We start from the raw sequence: 24,294 nt of genomic DNA on the forward strand, positions 1-24,294 counted from the left end.
GTATGACTGTATTGGATGCCCCTCTGCATGGATGAACTACCCTATTCATTCTGCAAGTCTAAACTCCTACTTTGTCTTGGTCTGGTATTGTGAAAATTATAAAGCCCTTGTCACATGCCCAGACATAAATGCTTGAGATCTCCACAGGATGGCAAGACTTATAGCTCTAATACCACTGTAATGGGCACCCTAGAAATGCCCAAGAACTGAACCAACTGTTGAAAGAGATTTTAATGTCTTTGCATAGATTTTGAAACCATATCACATGAATAAGAAGGAATTTAACGTGAAGATTGAACCACTGCTGAAATAATATTAGTTCTCAAATACATATCAATGAATTTCAAAGGCCAAACCCCAAGGGAATGATTTCTAGAATGTTACAAGAGAGGATAGATGTCCTTTAATGCCAAGAAAAAATCTATAACTCACACCTCCAAGCTCTTATCAAATGCAATTCACAATCATCCGATGCTAAATAATGAAGCTTTCACCTCTATTTATACTTTCCCTACACCCTTCTAGAAGGAAATCAAATATTAATTAATTGCAAGTACCAGAAGCTCCCCCCCCCCCTCCCAATAATTAATGCACTTTCTAGAAACTCCTCCCTCGCAATACAATAATTAATTGTGCTCCTAGAAAATTAAATTACTAGAGGCTTCCCCCTTTCCAATGATTAATACACTCTAGAAGCTTCTCCCTTGTAATACAATAATTAATTAAATTAATTAAATATAAAGTCACCTTTAAATTTTTAATTTATTTAATGAATTTATAGGAAATTAATTTAATTTCTTCTTATGCTCCACTTAGCCTTTGGAGAACGTGAAGGCTAAGGACTCCACTTAGTTGCTAAAAAGATGGGGACATTACACATAACGACTCCCAAAAGACCTACCACTATCCCTTCCTCCTTGGCCTCACTCCCTTTTCTTTCCACCAAAACTCTTGTTTATCTTCTCCTTAATTATAAAGAAAAATTGGTATACATCTTCAATGTTGGTCATTCTAAAAATTTTTAACTCCTGTTGAATGCTTGGTCTTAACCTATTAATGTAATAAGAAAAATTCTCCTTGTTATCTTTTTCATGCCTTATTGTGATAAGGACCTGGTAGATCTCGTCTATGTATTTCTATAAAAAAATTCCCACTTGATTTAACCCTTGCATCTTCTTGAACAAATCAAGCTCATAATCAACATGAATGAATTGCTTCTTTAGTTTGTCTGCTATGTGATCACACCTTGTGATTTTATCCTTTCCTCTTCTATTATGCTCCAATTTAATCTCATGCCACCATATTTTTGCATGACCCTTCAATCTGGCCATATTTCTCGAAGGTCTTTAATCAACTTAAAACTATCATAACTTTCAAATCGTGTAATTTTTGGCCTGATTATTTTTGGGAGTGCTAATTTTTTTGATTATAGCCTTTCCTCCAACTCACACCTTCTGACTCTTCATATTTATGGCTCTATAACAAAATAAACCATTTCTACATTTGCATGTATGTTGAGATGTGTCAAAATACTAACCTAGAAAAGTCACAATGGAAATCTGAGAGTTAGAATCTTTATTTTTCCCAAATGAGTATCCATAAATGTAAACACATCAACTATAAACTATCACTAAATATATTTTTGAGTGATATAGGATTGCCCTTACACTGCTAGATACTCTTGCACCTCATATCATTATTTTGAGATCTCATACGTTAATGTGCTATTATATTAAGTTGTTGTTGTCTAAGTACACACAAAAATAAATGAGATATGTTATGGGTATGATAAATATAAATAATTGCAATAGTATAGTGACAATATATAATTTAGCATTATCATTGGTATTATAATCCTAATCTAAAGAACTAGTTTTCATTTACAATTAATATATCAATTAATTTTTTGAATAATTATTTCACAAAAAGTTCACCATTGTGTTAAGTTGACTCTTATGCTACTAGTGAATGCTTCAACAAGATCCATTAGAGACAAAATCATGGTGACTGCACAAACTCAACACCAAACAAAATAACAAACTCGACACTATATTATGACCAAACACAACAAGAAGGAAATATCTTATACTTTAATCCTTGAATTTAAAAATCTCAATTACATCAAGGGGCTCTTACTTGAAAAGTGAAACCAAATGACCCCAAGTGAATCCACCCAAAAAATATAGTGTGGATTGGATAAACCCAACACTAGAAAAAGTAACAAATCCAAAACAAAACACTTAACAAGCACAATAGCATAATGAACTTTCTTATTCACATTGAAATAAAATGTCTTGAATAGAATTCACAAGAAACAAATTCATATTGAATACACATATGCAACAACAAACAAAACAAAAAACTAGAAACTATAATCTTAGCAAACACAACAGTATGCAAGCCTCTTCAAATTGAGAATATGAATGCATATTGAGAATAGGAATGGCTATTCCAATAACAACTATGTTTTGGAATGGACATAAGCTCATTTTAGGGGCAAAATGAGAATATGTACTCTTATTCCCTAATCCAATTGGCACACCAAACAAAAACTAGAAAACATATTCTTAATTTCCTATTCCTATTCCAGCAACCAAACGGGCCCTTAATTAAAAATAAGTTGATTATTCATACACTTAATATTCCGTGTATAATTCTCAACTATGCCAAGTGTCTCTCACTATTGAAGTGGAATCTAATGGGTTCAAAATAATCTAGTTGAAAAAAAATCATGTTGAATGCATAAATCCAACATGAAACAAAATGATAGATTGCAAAAAACATATTCTTAGTGAATACAATAGAATGAAAACCTTTTAAACTTTAATCTTTAATTAGGAAAAAAATTAATTATTGATACGTACAATTCACAACTATATCAATTGACTCTTATTCTTCTTCAACGAGAACAATGATTTCAAAAGAATCCTTTTATGTTAGATACATAAAACTAACATAAAATAAAATAAAATAACAAACTTAAAATTCAATTCTTACCAAATATAATAACATAAAAATCTCTTAAACTTTATAGCAATTTATCTCAGAAATAAATTATCCATATACCCAATACTCCAAAAAAAATCACAATCATATAAATGAACTCTATGAATGACTTCAATAGAAACCAAATCATGTAGAACTCAAAACTCAAAACTAATAAAAATTAGAAATTCAATTATTTTTGAATTAAAAGCAGAGGCTGGCCCTCCTCAGAAATTCAATTGTTACTGAGGTTATTAAAAAGGGACCTCTTAAAATTTAACCATTTAATTGAATTATTCATATACCCAACTCCCAACATTACAAGGCGCCCTCTAAATCTGTTTTTGTTTGACTCGTTTTGTTGTTTTGTGTAGGTAGGTGATGTTTGGTTTGCTTTGTAGGTAGCTAATATTTGGTTTCTTCAACAAAACACAAAGCTTTTCAATCACTGGTTGTCAATGCCACCTATTGGGAGTATTGTTGGGCCATTTAGTGTGGGGAGGAATTGGCGGCACCGACATGATGCACATGCAAAAGATATGAATCATCATCACAAGCCTTCACCGACACCCATCTATCCACTATTATCAAATTCCATTCTCCATTCCATTTGTTTTTTCTATGCCAAAACACATAACTCTGCCGTATAATAGTTATCTATGCTTAACTTTAGGGTTGTAAAGTCAAATGCAGCTCGCTGGATTTTGCATCTGCAACAGTTCATGCTTACGTTCAAATAATAATTCATGCTTATCATGATATCAAAAGACTAAATTAGGGTTTATCAAATGCAAATAGGAATCAAATTTGTATTAATATTTTATAGGGAGCTGATGTGATGGCATACCATGATACCCCTATTTTGTTTCACGTTTCACTAGAGGTTGGAGATGTGCTGTACCACATTTATTTCTTTGCCTATTACTTTGCTTTCACTTTCCACCATAACAAGTAGTTATTCTTTATGGTTTGTTTCCTCAATTGAAATGACATGGAGATAATCAATAGATGGCTAATAAGTGTAGCACCTATACCAAGTACTTTACTTTTCATTCAAGGTTTCTTTCTTTTAATTTCATAAAGTGCATTAACATCATTAGTCAGCCACCAATTGTGATGAATATTATTATTACTATTTAAATAAAGATATGATAGTTTTTGTTATGTAAGTGGTTGAGTATTTGAAGTATAAATTAAAGTTATACTAATAGTTGATTTTTTCGGTTGATAATTGAACATAAATGGATATTGAAAGTCTCTTAGAACATAATTCTTATTTTCTTAAAAGTTATGCTTATTATTTTTATTAGAGGAGAATAGGTTTTGAAAAGAGTTTGAAATCCTTTACAAACATATTTTAACAAGGATTAATAATTCTAAATAGATAAACAAATGGTTAAGAATGAACATTACAAAACAATGGGAAACCAACAACACAAAAACATCATCCGAAAAATATATGAATGCCAAACATAAGATGCAACACGATGCAAAGAGTTCTTAAAAAGGCTTCATTAACCTTCAATAGGAACTGAGGGGTGTCCTACACACCCATTGCCTTTCAAGAAGAAACAAGGTTTGTTTTAGGCACCATAACTCTAAAACATTGGGCTTTAATAAGCCTTCCAAAAACCTTAAAGTCCATAGACATAAAGATAAGCCTTGAAATGTAGTCTACACATAGATGAATCCCAAAATAAAAAATATAGGAAGGGGGGCAAAGGGTTCTGAAAGATTAACCTTAAATTTGGGTTTTAAATTAGTTCCCAAAATTGGTGCAGAGCGCCTCCCAATCTTGGACAAAGTCTTTCTTGGTGGATTTGGTACCTCTATACATTGCAATAAAGGTCATGTGGACCATTCCACAAGTTTTTGTAATAAGGCCCATTATAAGGCCAAATTGTCATGTATAGGTTACAAGCCACCTTGAAGGGCTAAATTTGATTTGTATTGGGGATTGTATGGTTTTAGGTCCTTCTGGTTCTTTTGAACAAGTCTAAGGTCACTTAGTTCAATTAAGTGATCTTGGAAGCAAGAAGTTGCAATATTGTAAATGTTGTCATGCAACATTGCAATGTTGTTAGACAACTTTTTAAAAAGTTGTCACAATGGCTACTTAGTTTGAAAATTAGTTGCTCTAGTGGTTTGGATGGTTGGGGAATATATAGACATCCGCACTATGGTTAATGGAAGATCAATTTTTGAAGTTTGAAACAATCAAATCACTTTGATCAGAACCTGCATATTCAATTTTCTAGTGAAAATCCTTGTTTCAACATGTAGTGTGAGTAATCAATTTGAAATATTAGTAATTCCCCTTCATGGTAGTCTAGGGTGATGAATTGTAATATCCTTTCTGATAAAGGAATATAATATTAAATCATAATGGACAATTCTATTTGTAAACATATGCAAGTAATAGCTAATCGATTAGTAGAAAATAAATAAATTATTAAGATAATTGAATAGTAGTTTATATATGTGTGTGTGTGTGCGTGTATCAAATCAATATAATAATATATTAGATATTTAATATATTGAATGCACATGTTAAACACTACAACATAAACATTAATATCAAACTAGTTATAAAAAATACATATAACCCATCTTTATAATAATGAAATAATACAATTAACATTTAAATTAAATGATCTTTAAATATTTAATTATAATAAAATGGTTAGAAATAATATTTCTACTACCAATCAAACATTGTGACCCTTCTTAAAGGTGATTGCAAGATGTATTTAAATGCACACCTTACAATGAATAAAGGCACCCTCTCAACGGTAAGGAAAAAATGAAAAGAGAATTTTAAGACATAGTCAAGAATTTAAAAGGAAAACATTATAAGTAGGTGACACCTTATTAAAGGGATGAATTTATATTCAATTTATATTAAGGTGGTAAAATGTCATATTAAAAAAGGGAGTAGAAAATACTTTTTTAGATAATAAAGAAAACAATATGTTTATACGTGGAAACTAGCTAAAAAGTAAAATTGAAATTAAGACTCTCCATAAAAGTAGGGAGTGTAACAAAGTAAGGGAAGAAGCATGTTTTTGATTAAGTTAAGTAGCAAGAGGGTGCTGGCTCATGGTACAAACAACTCGCACTATACTGCTAAACGCAATTAACAGTCTCAAGTGCCAAATCCAAGATCACCAAGGATCTACAATATTAACTTACCTCCATCAATGAAAGAGGTTAGAGAATAACACACCTTGGGACAAGCCCCCAAACAGTTGTGAACAAAACCAAAAACAAGAACCAAGGACTTGGATGAGCCCTTTAAAACTTCCAGCATTCATCCAAACACAAAAACCAATGGTTTGGAAGCGCCCTTTAAAACTTCCAGTGTACCTCCAAACAAAGGACAACTAGGACCAGGAAGTAGTAGGTCCTTTTAACATCAACACATGAACAACAAAATAAGGCAGCAAGCTGCCTGCCTTTTCTTCTCTGAATTAGAGATCCGGACCCATCTTGGCCCAATTCTTAGGCTAGCACCTTCAAAGATCTTCCAACTCACAACAGTCTCCTTTCCCACCTCAATAGTGAAAGGGTCCCCCACAATAGAAGCACAACAATGGAAGATCAAAACAATAAAGTTGGGAAGATGGAACCACCAACCCCCCCACCTATTAGCAGCAACAACCAAGAAATTGTTCCCCTCACTAGGAGTCTCCCACAACTCACACCAGATCTCCACCTCAATAGGAGATAGCTTCACCTCCATAGAAGCCATGCAAGGAGCAAAGACACGAATCCAAGCCCACCACCACTGTAACAACATTTTTCTCATAATGAGAGGACAAAGGAGAGTCCTCCCACCAATGGTCCAAATATCAAGTTTAGGAAGGTGGAACCACCAACCCTCCAACCTATCAAAAGTAGTAGCCTTGACAATGTCTCCCACACTAGAAGTCACCTCCACCCCCAGTAACTCACAAAATATCTCCACCTCAATAGGAGATAGCTTCACCTCCATAGAAGCCATGTGAGACAGAGTAGAGACAAAAAACCAAACCCACCACCTCTGTAACCACATTTTGTTCATAGTGAGAGGACAAAGAATAGCCCTCCGAGCCAAGAACCAACCACCCACTAGTGGTGGAACCCAAGCATGGTTAACTAGCATTAGGACACAAGAGCCTAATGCATGAAATCGATAGTGTCCAAGAGAAGCCAGCCACATAAGCCTCCACAACCTAAGATTGCCCCAATAGTAGCAACCTATCCTGATATCCAACAAATGGAGGGGGAGAGGAAACCTTCCACCCCAGCCATTACCAGCATAATAGCAAGGAAAGTCATGCAGATAGTAAATCTCTACACCAGCACTTGGGAAGACAAAGGATCTAAAAGCCTTGATCCAAAAAAAGTCATTCCAAGGTAAGATGAGCCAAAGAGAATGAGAGCCTTGGACCAAGCCTTGGAACTCCAAGCTCCCACCTTTGCCCATGTTACCATCACAACCAGCTACGCATCTGGGGGAACATCTCTCACCCCAAAAACATAGAAGGCTAGAGCTAGCTTTCTCAAAAACTAGAAAACAACCCTCTGAAGAAAGTTGTCCCCAGCCAGGAGCAACACCCAGAAGGAACTCGTCAACATTGTCACAAGCAAGAAAGATACTGAATACCCAACCTCGATCCCTGCATATCATTCTCAGAAAAAGGCCACAGCCAAGAGGAGTTCCACCCCAAAGGAAAAAACTCACAGCTGAACTGCACCACACATGAGCAATCTGACCCCATGTTTTCTGACCAACAACAAGAGAGCGTTGAGACAACAAGACCACCAGATCCAACCGAAAAAAGTCCTCCAAAAGCCCACAAAACCTGATTCCCTCAACACCAAGCTTCGCATCATCCTCATCTTCATCACTCCCTTCTCCCTCTCCAATCTCAGACACCCCTGCAGTGCATCCGTGTCTACAGGGAAGCCTCCATTTGAAAACTCTAGGCCCACTCCCTTTCTCACTCATCCCGCTCCCTTTTAAGATAAATATAATTTAAAATAAGAGATAACATATAAGGTATATTTTATTCTTATTTATTTTATATGTGGATATTATGATTTTGAATATATTTGATAATAATATATAATTTAATAATGATTAATATTTAAATGATATTAAAATCATAATTAAATTATTATTTAAAATTAGAATAATTTATTATTATTATAGAAATATCTTCTTATTTTCATCATAAGAAAATATTACTATTATTTGATTTGTTATTAAGAGTATACCATGTTACAAAGGAGGGGCTTGTCTAAGTCCAAGCAATTGGATCTTTGTGCCAAAATAGGGAAGGGGTCAATGATTCATAATCTTTTGTGATGTAGACTTGGACCTGTAATCTCTAAGGGAATCCATTTGCACATTTGGCATCTAGGAAACTTGGATAACATCTATATCTTTTTTCTCGATTTTAAATAATATCATCATTTGATAGCTAAAATGACTATTATTAATATTACAAGTTAATTAAATATATTATATAATAATGGACCTAGAAAGGGGACATTATAGTGGTATCAGAGCATGATATTGCCATCCTGTAGGGTGAAAATATTTATAAAAGGATAAAACTATTGAATACAATTGTTAAAAAATCTTGGAAATATGATTAAACAAATGATGAACCTAAGTTCATACAAGTGATTTATTGTCAAGATAGGAGAGGCAGAGTAAATCTTCTCAAGTTAGGTAGATTCTGAGATAAGTAAGGGCATGAGTTCCAATGCCTTGAGGGAAGAGTCCAAGATGGGTGAGGACATGGTTTCAAATGCCTTGAGGAAAGAGTCCAAGATAGGTAAGAACATTATTCCAAAATCCCCGAGGAAAGAATCCAAGATGGGTAACCAACATGCAGTCCCAATATCTTTGTGGGAACCTACTTATAGATGAGTATCTAGTGTCCTTTGACATCAAAATTTCCATCTTTCTAAGCGAATTCATGTAGGAAGCAAAAAATGGACTAGAATGTGCTAATTATTAGGTCTCATTCACTAGTCCTATTAGTGTAATAACTCATTAAGTTGAATCACTCTTGATGAGAATCAATCTCACATTCACCAATCTCATTAACATCTAATCCATCAAAGTTTGTGTAGCATACATATGTACTTATCAATTATCAGTCAACTCTTAGTTGGATCAAACTAAGATAAAGTTATGCAAAAGAAAAAAAGATTGGTTAAAATCTAATGTATGAAATGAAACTTGTAATTGCTTGAGGACAAGCAATTTTGGGAGGGTAGGACTGTAATATCCTTTTTGATAAAGGAATCTAATATTAAATCATAATGGACAGTTCTATTTGTAGACATATACAAGTAATAGCTAATTGATTATTAGAAAAAATGAGATGTATTAAGATAATTGAATAATATCTTAAATAAATAATTATCAATATATATAATTTTACTAAATCAATATAATAATATATTAGATATTTAATATATTGAATGCACATGTTAAACACTACGACATAAACATGAATATCAAACTAATTAAAAAAACACATAATCAATTATTATAATAATGAAATAATACAATTAACATTTAAATTAAATGATCTTTAAATATTTAATTATAAGAAAATGGTTGGAAATAATACTGCTACTGCTAATCAAACATCATGACCCTTCTTAGAGGTGATTGTAAGATGTATTTAAACACACATCTTACAATGAATAAAGACACCCTCTCAATGGGCAAGGAAAAAATGAAAAGAGATTTTTAAGACATAGTCAAGAATTTAATAAGAAATCATTATAAGTAGGTGACACCTTCTTAAAGGGCTGAATTTATATTCAATTTATATTAAGGTGGTAAAATGTCATATTGAAGAAAGGGAGCAGCAAAGACATTTTTAGATAATAAAGAGAACATTATGTTTATAAGTGGAAACTAGTTAAAAAAGTAAAATTGAAATTAAGACTCCCCATAAAAGTAGGGAGTGTAACGAAGTAAGGGAAGAAGCATGTTAAGGAAAATATAATTTAAAAGAAGAGATAACATATAAGGTATATTTTATTCTTATTTAATATTTTATATGTGGATATTTTGATTATTAAATATATTTGATAATAATATATAATTTAATAATGATTAATATTTAAATGATATTATAATCATAATTAAATTATTATTTAAAATTAGAATAATTTATTATTATTATAGAAATATCTTTTTATTATCATCATAAGGAAATATCACTATTATTTGATTTTTTATTGAGAGTATAAAATGTTACAAAGGAGGGGCTTGTCTAAGTCCAAGCAATTGGATCTTTGTCCCAAGATAGGGTAGGGGTTAGTGATTCATAATCTTTTGTGATGCAGACTTGGACCTATAAATTGTGAGGGCATCCATTTGCACATTTGGCATCTAGGAAACTTGGATAACATCTATAAATTTTGTCCTAATTTCAAATAATATCATCATTTGATAGCTAAAATGACTATTATTAATATTACAAGTTAATTAATTATATTATATAATAATAGACCTAGAAAGAGCACATTACATGAATTAACTTTCCTTTGCAACAAGTTTGAGAAGTCTAAGTGAATAGGGAAGTGAGAATCCATTGAATTTCTAAAAACTAGTCATAAGAAAGAGCAAACCTTAGTGAAAATACTTGTTTCAGCATGTGGTGTGAATTATTTTTTTAATATCTTGTTGTTTTCCCTTCATGGTAATCTAGGGTAATGAATTAGCTTTCCATTGAAACAAGTTTGATAAGTCTAAGTGAGTAGGGAAGCATGAATCCATTGAATTTCTTAAATCTAGTCACAAGAGGAATACATTTTACCTAACATTCCATTGATGATTTTGGCTAAATCTTTGGGGAATCTTAGGTCCATGTATGTGCTATATAATGCAAAAGGAGTTAGGAATATTTGATCAATCTTTGATTTTTGGGAGGAAGGCCTAGGCTTATCATCCCTATGTGATAAGCCTATCATAGCAACAAATGAGTGAACATACATATAGATTGGAGTAAAAGTAGAAACTTGTGTCCCTTTTATAAAGGAAAAGGTTGATAACATGCAATTTTCTCATATGTAATAGCATAAAAGTGGCATTTGTGTTTAGAATTTGAAGATGATGTAAACTGATGGAATGTGTAAAATTTGATGAAGTTTATGCCTATAATTTTTAATATTTTTGAGAAAATAATTATGTGTTTTTTAAATTTTAGGGTCTAGTTTTTAATTCCTAAGAGTGTAGGGTGTACTCCCCACAAAACAAGTATATGCAAATAATCTATTTTTTCTTCAATTTTAAACTATGTTATAGACGACATGTATAATTATAGCTAAAATAAGAAAGATTGGGTTTCAATGTATATTATCTCTATTATAAGTGTACTCAAAATTGAACTTATAAAAAGTTGACATTTTTTTTCTCCAATAAAAATTTCCCTATCAAATCCACATCTTTTTGAAAATAAATCACATATTCTTGAAGATAACTCTCTCCTCTAGTGATGAATATAAATTTTAATTTTTTAAATATGATGTACTATTTTTTTCCTTTTCTGAAGTGACATCTTCATTTTGAAATTATAATACATTATAACTAATCAAAACACCATTAAATTTATATGATGATGATCTTGACCCTAAGATCTATAAAATGGTATTTTAAGGTTTTGAAGAAAGTTGGTTTTTAATGGGAAAATGAGCTTTAACTAAAACAAGTTACATTTTCCTCAACCATGTGATGCAAGAGCATCTAATGGTGTAAGGGCAATCCTGTATCACCCAAAAATATGCTTAGTGTTAATTTTTATTTAATGTGTTTGTATTTCTAGATACCCATTTAGGCCAAATAGAGATTCCAACTCTCATAGTTCCACTATTGGTTTTTTGGGTTAGTGTTTTTTAGCACCTTGGGATGTGCCAGTGTAGAAAATAGGTTATTTTTAATTGAGCCATGATTATGATGATTTATAGGGTTTATTTTGGAGGGATGATTGTACTTGTAATTTAAGCATTCTAGAAAAATAATCAGGCCAAAAGGCTTTACGGTTGGAAAGTTATGTTAGTTTTAAGTTTCTTGGACACCCCTTAAGAACATTTCAAAGTCAAATTTGAGGCACCAAATGGCCTTGTACAAGCTTGAAAAATGGAGGAAGAGCTAAGCTGGTCCATAAGACTATAGAGTGCTTGGAGACCTTTTCAAAAATATAAACAATTTGTCAATGGGAGTCCCAGATCAAAAGTTATGCCTCCCAGAAGTTGGACTACCATTTTTTGATTCTTCTAATTTTGCACTGACCTCTAACGTCTCTTCTAGAACCTTTTGCTTTGGCAGTGGATACCAAATAGAATATTCTAAAATTTATTCCTAACACTAAACCTAATTTGGGTTACTTAAGGTCATTTCTTGCATTGTAAAGGCAATTTTTGTGGAGTTTGGGAAAAGGTACCACGAGAAGGGTTTTTCTCTAGAATCTGATAACATTGTAAGCCCATAGGGCATGCAGTTGAGTATATTTTCTCTATACTGAATGTAATAGCATATCATTTTTGATAATAATATTCTTCTTTTCTTGTTGTGTTTATATTGTCTTTGGTTGTTCCCTTATCAAGTGGTATCAAAGTAGGAGTTCCTAAGTGTGTAGGCAAAGCACCAACTATGAGATAGTTTACACTAGGATTATGTGGTTGTGGGTTTTGAGATAGTGAGAAGATGCCTCCATGAAGAGAACATGATGGAAGGGTCTAAGGTGTCCCTCCTAAGGTTAGAGACCTCTAGAGACAAGTTTAGGCAGTCTTAGAGGAGATCCATACAGGGATGAATATTGCCATAAGGGATGAAAGTGAGGAGGAAAATGAAGAAGGAAATGTTTTCCAGGAAGGGGAAGGAGGAGGAGAAGCCCTAGACTAGGTAGAGGAAAATATTCTTAAGTCTATTTCCAAGCTAGGAAAAAGACCTAAACTTAAGGTTGACATATTTTTAAGAAATATAAACCCAGATGAGTTGATCAACTAGATCAATGAGCTAGAGGAATATTTTGAGTATGAGGATACAAATGACCTTGATAGGGTTAATTTTATGATGACTAGATTGAAGGGCCATGCCAAAATCTGGTGGCAAGAGATTCAGTTAGAAAGGAATAGAAGAGGGAAGGATAAAATCATAAGGTGGGATCATATGGTGGATAAACTAAAGAAGCAATTTATTCCTGTTGACTATAAGCTTGATTTGTTTAAGAAGATGCAAGGGTTAAAGAAAGAGGGAAAATATATCTAGGAATATACAGAGGAGTTTTACTGAGTCCTTATTAGGATGGGGAATGTGGAAGAAAATAAGGTGAAGGTTTCCCATTACCTTAATGGGCTAAGGCCTAACATTTAGGAGGAGCTATGTTTGGTTAGAATGACCTGAATTGAAGAACCATACCATTTTTTCGTACGAGTTGAGGAGAAGTTTAAAAAAAAGTTTGATGGAAGGAAAAGAGGGCATGGTCAAGGAGGAAGGGGTGAAGGTAGATCATTTGGAGTCTAAAATGAGGACCAGAAGAAAAATGAAGATGTGGGTACCATCTGAAACCCAAGGAATGAGGGTTTCAACTGCTTGCATGATAAAAAATTTGGAGACAAAAGAGGAAGAGGTAGAGGAGGCTTCTATGGTTTAGGAAGAGGAGGTTTCCATGGTACATGCTTTCACTATAATGAAGAAGGCCATCATGCTTATGAGTGCCCTCAATGCCAAGGAAGCACAAATAGGAGATTTGATGGTCAAGCAAGGGTTGCTTATGTGTATGATGATGCTAAGTCATTAAATTTAGAGGATGCATAAAGAGGATAGGTTTTGGATAATGAAAGGGTCTTATTGAGCTATGAGAATGAACTTGGACAAAGGAGGTGTCTGTTTTGTACCAGGTGCAAGTGTGAGGATAAATGTTATGATGAGATTGTTGATGGTGGGAGCATTGACAACTTGGTGTCAGAGGAGATAGTCTCAAAACTAAGGCTGAAGAGGGAGAAACACCCCCATCCATATTAGATTGCCTAGGTCCAAGATGATCATAAGGTCTTGTTCATTGAACAATGTTTGGTAAAGTTCAAGATTGGGAGTTACCATGATGAGGTTCTCTATGACATCATCTCAATGGATGTATCCCATTTTTTGTTGGAAAGACCATGGCATCTTGATAGGTGTACTATACATGATGGTCATGCAAATACATATTCTTTGATGAAGGATGGAGCTCATCACAAATTGAAGTCCTTGATAAAGGAAGATGAAAATGTATGTGGTAGTGCTAGGGTATGTCTTGTTGATGGAAGAATTTTTCTAGATAGCATGAAACATCAACATATGTGTTATGCTTTAATTCCTAGAAAGAACAAGGAATGTAGTTGTGAATTTCTAGTTGAAGCTTCAGGTCTATTAAGTGAGTATTGAGATGTCATATTTGATAATGTCCTAGAAGGGTTGCCAACTTGCCACCAGTAAGGAAATTCAGTCATAAAATAGATTTAGTCCTTGGAGCTAGTTTTCCTAACAAGGCTACTCATATGATGACTCCTACTAAGACTGAGGAGCTGAATAGACAAGTTCAAGAATTGTTGAGGAAAGGTCTAATTCGAGATAGCCTAAGTCCATGTGTAGTACTTATAGTACTAGCACCAAAGAAGGATGGGGAGTGGAGAATGTGTAAAAAATCTTAGGCTATAAAAAAAATAACCATAGAGTACTCATTTCTTGTGCCAAGGATGGATTATCTTACAAATTACTTGAGTGGATCTTAGTACTTCAAATAATAAATCTCAAGAGTAGTTATCTCCAGGTTTAGATAAGAGAGCGAGATGAGTGGAATACTACATTCAAGACCAAGGAGGGTCTATATGAGTGGTTAGTCATGCCCTTTGGAATGACCAATGCATTGAGCATCTCCATGTGACTTATGAATGAGGTATTAATGAAAATTTTGGGATTTATTATTATTATCTATTGGGATGATATTTTGATTTTCAGCAAGTATCTAGATGAACATTTGTTGAAAATTTGCAGTGTCCTTGAAATGTTAAGGGAAGTGAAATTATTGATTAATTTGAAGAAGTGTAGATTTGTCAAAAATAAGTTACTCTATTTGGGGTATGTTGTATCAGTTGAAGGTCTCAAAATGTACCTAGAGAAGGTGAATGTCATCTTGAAATGGCCTACTCTTAGGTATACCACTAAGGTGAGGTCATTCCATAGTTTTCACTAGTTGCTACAAGAATTTCATTAAGAATTTCAGTAGTAAATCTACACCCCTAACTAAAACAATGAGAGGGGATACAAAAGAGTTCAAGTGGACTATAAGAGCTACAAGGAGTTTTGAGTTGTTGAAGAAGAAGGTGATAGAGAAACCAATTTTGGCACTTCCTAATTTTAACAAAGTGTTCTAGGTGGATTGTGATGCCAGTGGTAGTGCTATTGGGGCTATGCTGAGCCAAGAAGATAAGCTTATTGCATATTTTAGTGAAAAATTGAATGATGCAAAGAAGAAGTATTTTATTTATGATTAGGAGTTCTATGCAATAGTTCATGCCTTAAACAAATTGAGGCATTATCTATTTCCAAAAGAAATTGTCTTGTATATTGATCATCAAACATTATAGTACCTAAATAGCCAAGGTAAATTGAATTAGAGACATTTGAAATGGGAAAAGTTCATGCAAAGCTATACATTTGTACTGAAACATAGAAGTTGAAGGTCTAATAGGGTTGTAGATGTATTAAGTAGGAGACAATTATTTCTAATATAAATGTAGGTTGAAGTGGTTGGGTTTGATGAACTCAAGAATCTATACCCTGAGGATCTTGAATTTGCAAAGGCTTGGATTACATGATCCATGATGGTATGTTTTTCAAGGGTAGTCAATTGTGTATTCCAAGGATTTCCATGAGTGAGAACTTGATCAAGGAGAAACATAGTGAGGGATGACATGACACTTTGGTCATGATAAGACCATTTCCATTGTTAGTGAACATTTTTCCCAAAATTGTCATACAATGTCAAGAAGTTTGGGTAGACTTGTCGAGTATGTCAAATAACCAAAAGAGTCAATCAAAACACTGGACTTTATCAGCCATTGCCTATTCCATCAAAGCCCTAGGAGGACATAAGTATGGATTTTTTTTCTTGGGTTGCCAAGGACACAAAGGTCTAATGACTTAGTATTTGTGGTGGTTGATAAGTTCTCCAAGATGGCACATTCCATTCCATACCACAAGACTCATGATGCAGTGCATATTAGAGATTTGTTTTTTAAAGAGGTGGTGAGGTTACATGGTCTTCCAAAATGTATTGCTTTTAACAAAGATACTAAATTTTTTGGGTATTTATGGAGGACTCTATGGAAGAATTTCTGTACATCATCTGCAAGCTAATGGACAAATAGAATTGGTGAATAGAAGTTTGGGCAATTTACTATAGTGTTTAGTAGAAGATAAGCCGAAGGGATGGGGTTTGTTTCTACCACAAGCATAATTTGCTTACAATAATTCTATGAATGAGATTACTGATAGATCACCATTTCAAATTGTGTATGGGAGTAGTCCAAGGACTACATGAGAGTTGAGGAAGATGGAGCAAGGAGAGGGGACTAGTACTAAGGAAGAAGACTTTGCTAAACATATCAAGAACCTACATGAGGATGTACATGCAAATATTACCAAGATGAACCTATAGTATATGGCTAGAGAAGATTAAAAGAGGAGACATAAGGAGTTCCAAGTTGGCTATGGTGTACTTGAGGAAGGAACAATTTCTAGTGGGCACCTATAACAAGCTGAAGATGAAGAAATTTGGTTCCTAGAAGATTTTGAAGAAACATGATTAAGGAAATGTATATAAAGTGGAGTTACTAGATAGGATCCATATTTCCCCTATTTTCAATATTGCAGACTTAACAAAATATCATGAAGATTGTACATAGGAGGAGTTGATACTAGATCCATGTCCCATTTCTACTTCTGAGAAGGAGGAGATTGAAGAAATTTTGGATAGTTGCATAGGTCAGTTCACCAGAAAAATGCAGTATGAGGAGTACCTAGTGAAGTGGAAGGGATGACCATTGGAATATTCAACCTGGTTATTCAAGATGAAGGTTTCTCATTTGGGTTTTCCTCTACTAGCTATAAAATTACTATTAGAAACAATAATCCACCAAGATAATTGAGAGGGGGGGTGAATATGTTATCCAATTAAGACATTTATCAGCCTTAATTAATCTTAACCATTCAATCAAAGTAAAACAAAATCATACCAAGATGCACATACACAATTACACCAGATATGTCAACTAGGGAAACCCTTGATCAGAGGGAAAACCTTAGTGGGAATGATGCCCACAAAGATATATATATATATATATATATATATATATATATATATATATATATATATATATATTCCTCATTAAAGGTTGGACCTTGTTATGAGTCTATAAACACATTTAGTACATAAGAGCCCCTATTAGGAGACTTTGAATCCTTGTTAGGAGTTGTAGAAGATAGAAGGATCCACTATCCAAACAACTTCTGGGGCAAGACCATTGAACTCATTGTCCAACTGATATCTCAACTATTCCTTGTAGAATAATTTTTTGTAATGTGCTTTAACCTCTTTCCTCTATCCTATCAACTAGACCAATCACTGTGAGACCTTTTAGACTAGGTCAAGAACCTTGGATCCAAATATCAAACCTCGAATCACTAAATAAAACCTTGGCAACACAGTTCTCTCCAATTTCACTCTACTCTTCTTATCTTCACATATCAACTATTTCTCTTCTATTCCACTCTTCATACTTATTAATATCATTCCTTGATTCATACATAATAAAGGAAAATGTCCTTCCTTTATACTGAATCCATAAAACAATTGCCTAAGTCAACTATTAAACCTTCTCAATTAATTATTATAGGGCCCCATTAAGAACACATTATACATATTGATAACATCAATCAGTTGCCTTGTAACTTGAATAAATTTCCATACATTTAATATTATGATGAATGATCTTAGCCATACCATCTTCAACATGTCTTCTACACATCTTTAACTTTTCTTCTTAGAATAACAATTCTACTGAGAGATATAACAATTTTACTAGAGCATGCTTCTATAAACTCTATCTTAGAACAATCATCACTAAAACTTACATAACTTATTCCAGACTTAATGTCTTATGCTTTCGAGGTTAGCTCTACATATACTAGACACATAGTAGTATATCCCTTTAACCTTGCTTAATGAAATTACTCAATGATCTATCTGCATTAACTTGATCTTTACCATTGTTCTTTTGTTAGATACCACATAAAAGTGCTATGTTGACATCAATGACAAACATAGTCATGACTGTAACATATCATCATGATAATTATCTAATCATGATTCTACAATACTCCCCATAGAAGTATCATCAAGATTCATACTTCCAATAATATCCCCCTTTGGCATTGATGGCAACATAGATGAAAAACATCTAGCTCCAAGAATACCCATTGTGAAAGATTGTTATCCTTTCTTTTCAAATCCTCTTCATCAATCATTCTTCCCATTGATATAATCTCTCCCTTCAATGTACTCTATACCAATTTTTTTTTCATGTTGTAATCTCTCCCCCATTGAAATTAATGTCAAAGGTTTTGGCAACCAAATATCTTTGCAACAACTATCTCTGACTTGCTTAAGTGTCCAAAGACACTATTAAAAACAACATCCATCAAGAGTCCTCGATGACTTTTTCCATCATAGATACTCCCCCATATAGGAAGCATCAACATTTAGTCTAGACAAACAATAGTGCTATGTAACATTGGACTAATGCACTCTTGCATCATCTACTCTGATGCAGGTAGGGGCATAACCCCTAACATACCTCACAAATACTCAAAATTCTCTTTGGGAAGAGGCTTGGTGAAAATATTTGCAATCTTCTCTTTAGTGCTTACATACTCCAATCTGATTTCCTTTTCTATAACTCTCTCTCAACACGTGATACTTGATAGAATTGTGCTTAGTCTTAGAATGAAACACTAAATTTTTAGATATATTTATTGTTCTTGTGTTATCACAATGTATAACAATAGGTTCACTAAATTCTATCCTTTTATCCTTTAGCATCTTCTTCATCCAAACAACTTGATTACAATTGTTTGCTACGGCAACATATTCTACCTCTACTGTACTCTATGAGATACAATCTTACTTCTTGCTTAACCAAGAAACCAATCTTCCTTCAAAAAAGAAGGCTTCACCACTAGTGCTCTTTCTATCATCCATACTACCTATCCAACCAACATTAGTATAAGCATATAAAGTGAAATCATTAGATTTGTCATACCACAATCCAAACCCTAGTGTTCCCTTCAGATATCTAAATGTCCTCTTAATTGCTGCATAATGTGCTTCTCTGGGATCATCTTGAAATCTTGCAACAATTCCAACTACATTTTCTATATTTGGCCTTATGCGAGTCAGATATTGCAATCCTCTAATCATAGATCGATACTTCTTCTTCTCAATAGTAGGTGTCTCATCCTTTGAAGATAACTTGTGTCCAGTTACAATAGGTGTTCCAACTAGTTTATATTTTTCCAAACCAAACCTTTTCAATATATCTTTCAATTACTTAGTCTGGGAAATAGAGATTCCTTCTTTATTGTGCACAATCAGTAATCTTAGGAATTATTTCCTCTCTCCCATCACACTCATTTCAAATTCCTTCTTCATTTCTTCTACAAACTTTTCACTTTCATCACCATCTCCTACAAATAAAATATCATCAAAAAATATTACCAAAATCATTAATCCATCATCTATTTCTTTATAGTATAGATTAATGTCTACCATACCTTTGCTAAATCCAAGTTTTATCAAATGCTTGTCCAACATTGCATACCAAGTTTTGGGTGCTCGTTTTAAGCCATACAATGCTTTCTTCAATTTGCATACCATGTCCTTGTCATATGTTAAAGGAAAACCTTTAGGTTGTTCTATGTATACCTCTTCTTCAAGTTTTCCATTTAGAAATACTTTCTTGACATCCATTTGATGAACTTCGAATTTCTTATGTGCTACATAGGCTAAGAATAGTATTACTACTTCCATTCTTTCCACAGGAGCATAGGTTTCTTCATAGTCTATTCCTTCTTGCTATGAGTAACCTTTACATACCAATCTTGCTTTATTCCTTACAACTTCACCTTGTTCATTCATATTGTTCCTGAATACCCATTTTGTTCCTATCACATTCTTGTTTGTTGGTCTAGGGACTAATTCCCATGTCTCATTTTTCACTATCTAATCCAATTCTTCTTTCATAGCTTGCTTCCAATAGTCATCTTTACATGCCTCATCTACATTCTTTGGTTCTACTTGAGATATCAAACATAGTTCATCATTGATTTTTCTTCTTTTCATCACACCTTTATCTCTGCTACTGATGATCTACTTTGGTGGATGATTCTTTGTCATATTATTACCAGAAGTAGGAGTTGTGATCTCAACACTTAACTCTATTCTAGGTTCCAAAATTTTTTCCTACCTTAGCTCTCCTTCATTTTGAAAATCATTGTTTTTCTCAAAGAGTACTTCATCATTCCTTGTTTTAGTAACAACAACATTCTCATCAATAAAATTGTAGTCAACTATTCTTTCTTGTATCCTAAATTTCTCATCAACTCTTACATTCGCACTTTAACAATAGTCTTAGTTCTTAGATTATGACATCTATAAGATTTTATTTTCAATGAATAACCAAGAAACATACCTTCATCACTTCTAGTCTCAAATTTACCAACATCATCATCTCTTTTGATATAACATTTGCTGCCAAAAATTCTGAAATACTTAACTATAGGTGAGTGACCAAACCATAGTTCATAAGGGGTCTTGTCTTTCCTGACTTGCTCTCTATTCATAGTGTAGACTATTGTATTCACAACTTCTCTCCAAAACATCTTGGATACATCATTCTCAGCTAACATAGCTCTTGCTACTTTAGTTACTAACCCGTTTCTTCTTTCTACAATGCCATTTTGTTTTGGGGTTCTTGGAGCTGATAATTGTCTTTTGATTTCATTAGCTTCACAAAAGATATTAAAATCATTTGAAGTAAAATCTCCTCGTCTATCTGATCTTAAACATAAAATCTTTGTACCTGATTCATTCTTAACCCTATTCTTGAATGTCTTAAACTTGTCAAATGCCTCATATTTTTCTTTAAGAAATGCAACCAACATCTTTCTAGAAAGTCATCAACAATAATCATGAAATACCTTTCACTATATAACCATTTAGTCTTTGTAGGACCACTAAGATCTGTGTGTACAATCTCCAAATTTTCTACAGTAGTAAACTTCTTGCTGGGAAAAGAAGCTCTGTTATGCTTTGCCAATACACACTCCTTGCAAATTGTGTTAGTAGGCTTTACAATCTTAGGTAAATCTCTAACTGCAAACATATTACTGGTTTTCACAATGCTATCAAAGACTATATGACAAAATCTCTTATGCCATAACCAACTGTCATCTACCTTTGCAACCAAACATGTTATTTCAATGGGATTCAGTTGAAATACATTGCCTCTAGATCTAGTTCCTATCCCAATTATCTTCCCATCTCTGTCTTTGATCATGCATGTCTTATCTATGAATTGTAACTGATAGCCTTTAACCACTAGTTGTCCATCACTCAAAATATTTTGTTTCAAACCATTATGAAAATATACATCCTTAGTGTTAGTCTTACCATCAAGAGTTATAGATCCAATACCTTTAACATGGCAAGCTACATTGTTTCCAACATTGAAAATGCCTCCATCATAGCTTTTGAAGTCAACAAACTTGTTCATATCACTAGTCATATGATGTGAACAACCACTATCAATTATCCAAAAAATATTTCTTTTCAACTTATGATACCAAAGACATTTTCTTTGGACTTTCTTCTTTAATAGCTACAAATCCTATTTGATGATCACTAGCATTTACTACTTGTTCATCAGAATCATCTTCTTCATTGGCATACAAACAATCTTTATCTCTTCTAGGCTTGAAATTTCCTTTATACTTTTTCTCTCTTTTAGGACACTTAGATGCATAATGACCAAACTCATTACAAGTCCAACATTTAAAGATTTTCTTACCATCTTTTTCTCTTCTTACCAAAAGGGCTACTCCTATCTTTCTGTCCTCATTAGATTTGCTACTGCTAGAAAAATATTCTCTAGTACTTGTGCTCCTTGATAGATTAGGTCAAATTTTTAGGGTACTAAAAGCTATCTCTATTCTAGACAATTCTCCAGATTGTCTAAGCTCATTCTCAACTACTTCAAGTCTCCCAAGTAATGTTTCATTGGTGAAATATTTAGTAAAAGAGATAAACAATTATATCATTTGGAATTCTTGCTTAAATGGTGGCATTAAACTCTTCAATATCTTGTAGATCACCTCATCATCTTCCTTGGTTCCTCCTTGAGATCTAATACTTGCAGTAATTTATGATATTTTGCCTACATATATTCTTATAGATTCATTTTCCATCATTTTAGCATCTTGAAATGCACAAATCCAACTTTGTAGCCTCAATTTCTTAGAATGTTCATCACCTTCAAAACTATTTTCCAAAGCTTTCCAAATATTACAAGAAGTCTCAAGTGTTTTTACCTAGTTGTACTCAATTTCAGGAAGAATAGACAATAGTTCTTCTCTAGTGCTTATGTCACACATGATAAGTTCTCTCTTATTCTTGGTACAAGTCTCTAACAAATTTTTAGCAATAATTATCTTTTTGAATTTTCTCAAGATCCAATATCCTAGACCCACATACAACAGATGTGTCTTCATCTTTTCCTTCTAGCTGTCATAATTTGTTCCATAAAACTTCAGACTATCCTTTTTGAATATGTTTTCCATGGATCTCCCAAAGTTGTTAAACTTTATCTTCAAGGACTTGATGCTTTGATACCAATTGCTAGAAACAATAGTCCACCAAGATAATTGAGAGCGGGGGGGGGGGGTTGGGGTGAATCAATTATCCAATTAAAAAATTTATCAACCTTAATTAGTCTTAACCATTCAGTCAAAGTAAATAACAACCATAACAATATGCAAATACACAATTATGCTAGATATGTTAACTAGGGAAACCTTTGATTAGAGGGAAAACCCCAGTGGGAATGATGCCCACAAAGATATACTGATATATATATAGTCCTTGTTAGAGGATGGACCTTGTTAGGAGTCTATAAACACCTTAGATCCAAATATCAAACCTCAAATCACTAAATAAAACCTCAGAAATGAAATTCTCACCAACTTTTCTCTACTCTACTTATCTTCATATATCAAATATTTCTCTTCTATTTCACTCTTTGTGCTTCTTGCAATCATTCCTTCATTCATACATAAAAAATAAAAATGTCCTTTCTTTATACCAAATCCATAAAACAATTCCCTAAGTTGGCTATTACACCTTCTCAATTAATTATTATAGGACCTCATTAAGAACATGTTATACTTAGCGATAACACCAATTAATTGCCTTGTAACTTGAATAACTTTTTTTACATGTAATATTATGATGAACGAGATTAGCCATGTCATGTATAGGTCATCTACACATCTTTAACCTTTCTTCTCAGAATAAAAACTCTGCTAAGAGATATAACAAGTTTACTAGAATATGCTTCTACAAACTCTATCTCAGAATAATCATCATCAAAACTTGTATAAATTCTTCCAGACTTAATGTTTTATGCTTCTGAGGTTAGCTACATATACTAGATAATTTTTAGTATCTCTATTTACCCTCTCTTAGTGAAAGTACTCAATGGTCTATCTGTACAAACTTGATCTTTAACACTATTCTTCTATCAGACACCATAGAAAACTACTATATTGACATCAATGACAAACATAGTCATGAATGTAACATATCATCATGATAATAATCTAATCTTTAATCTACAATACTCCCTCATAGAAGTATCATCAGCATTAATGCTTCCAATGGTCACATGGTCACTTTTGAATTTAGCTTCGGTGTCTGATGTAGGAGTATCCAATGATGTAAGGGCAATCTTGTATCAAAAAAACCATGCTTAGTGTTAGTTTTTGTTTAATGTGTTTATATTTTTGGATATCCATTTGGGCCAAATAAGGATTCCAACTCTCATAGTTCCACTATTGATTTTTTGGGTTAGTTTTTTTGAGCACCTTGGGATATGTGTTAGTGTAGAAAATAGGTTAGTTTGTAATTGAGCCATAAT

This window comes from Cupressus sempervirens, chromosome 9 (genome assembly GCF_028749045.1).
Source record: "Cupressus sempervirens isolate cs-2001-9-10 chromosome 9, ASM2874904v1, whole genome shotgun sequence".
In the NCBI taxonomy this organism is placed as follows: Eukaryota; Viridiplantae; Streptophyta; class Pinopsida; order Cupressales; family Cupressaceae; genus Cupressus; species Cupressus sempervirens.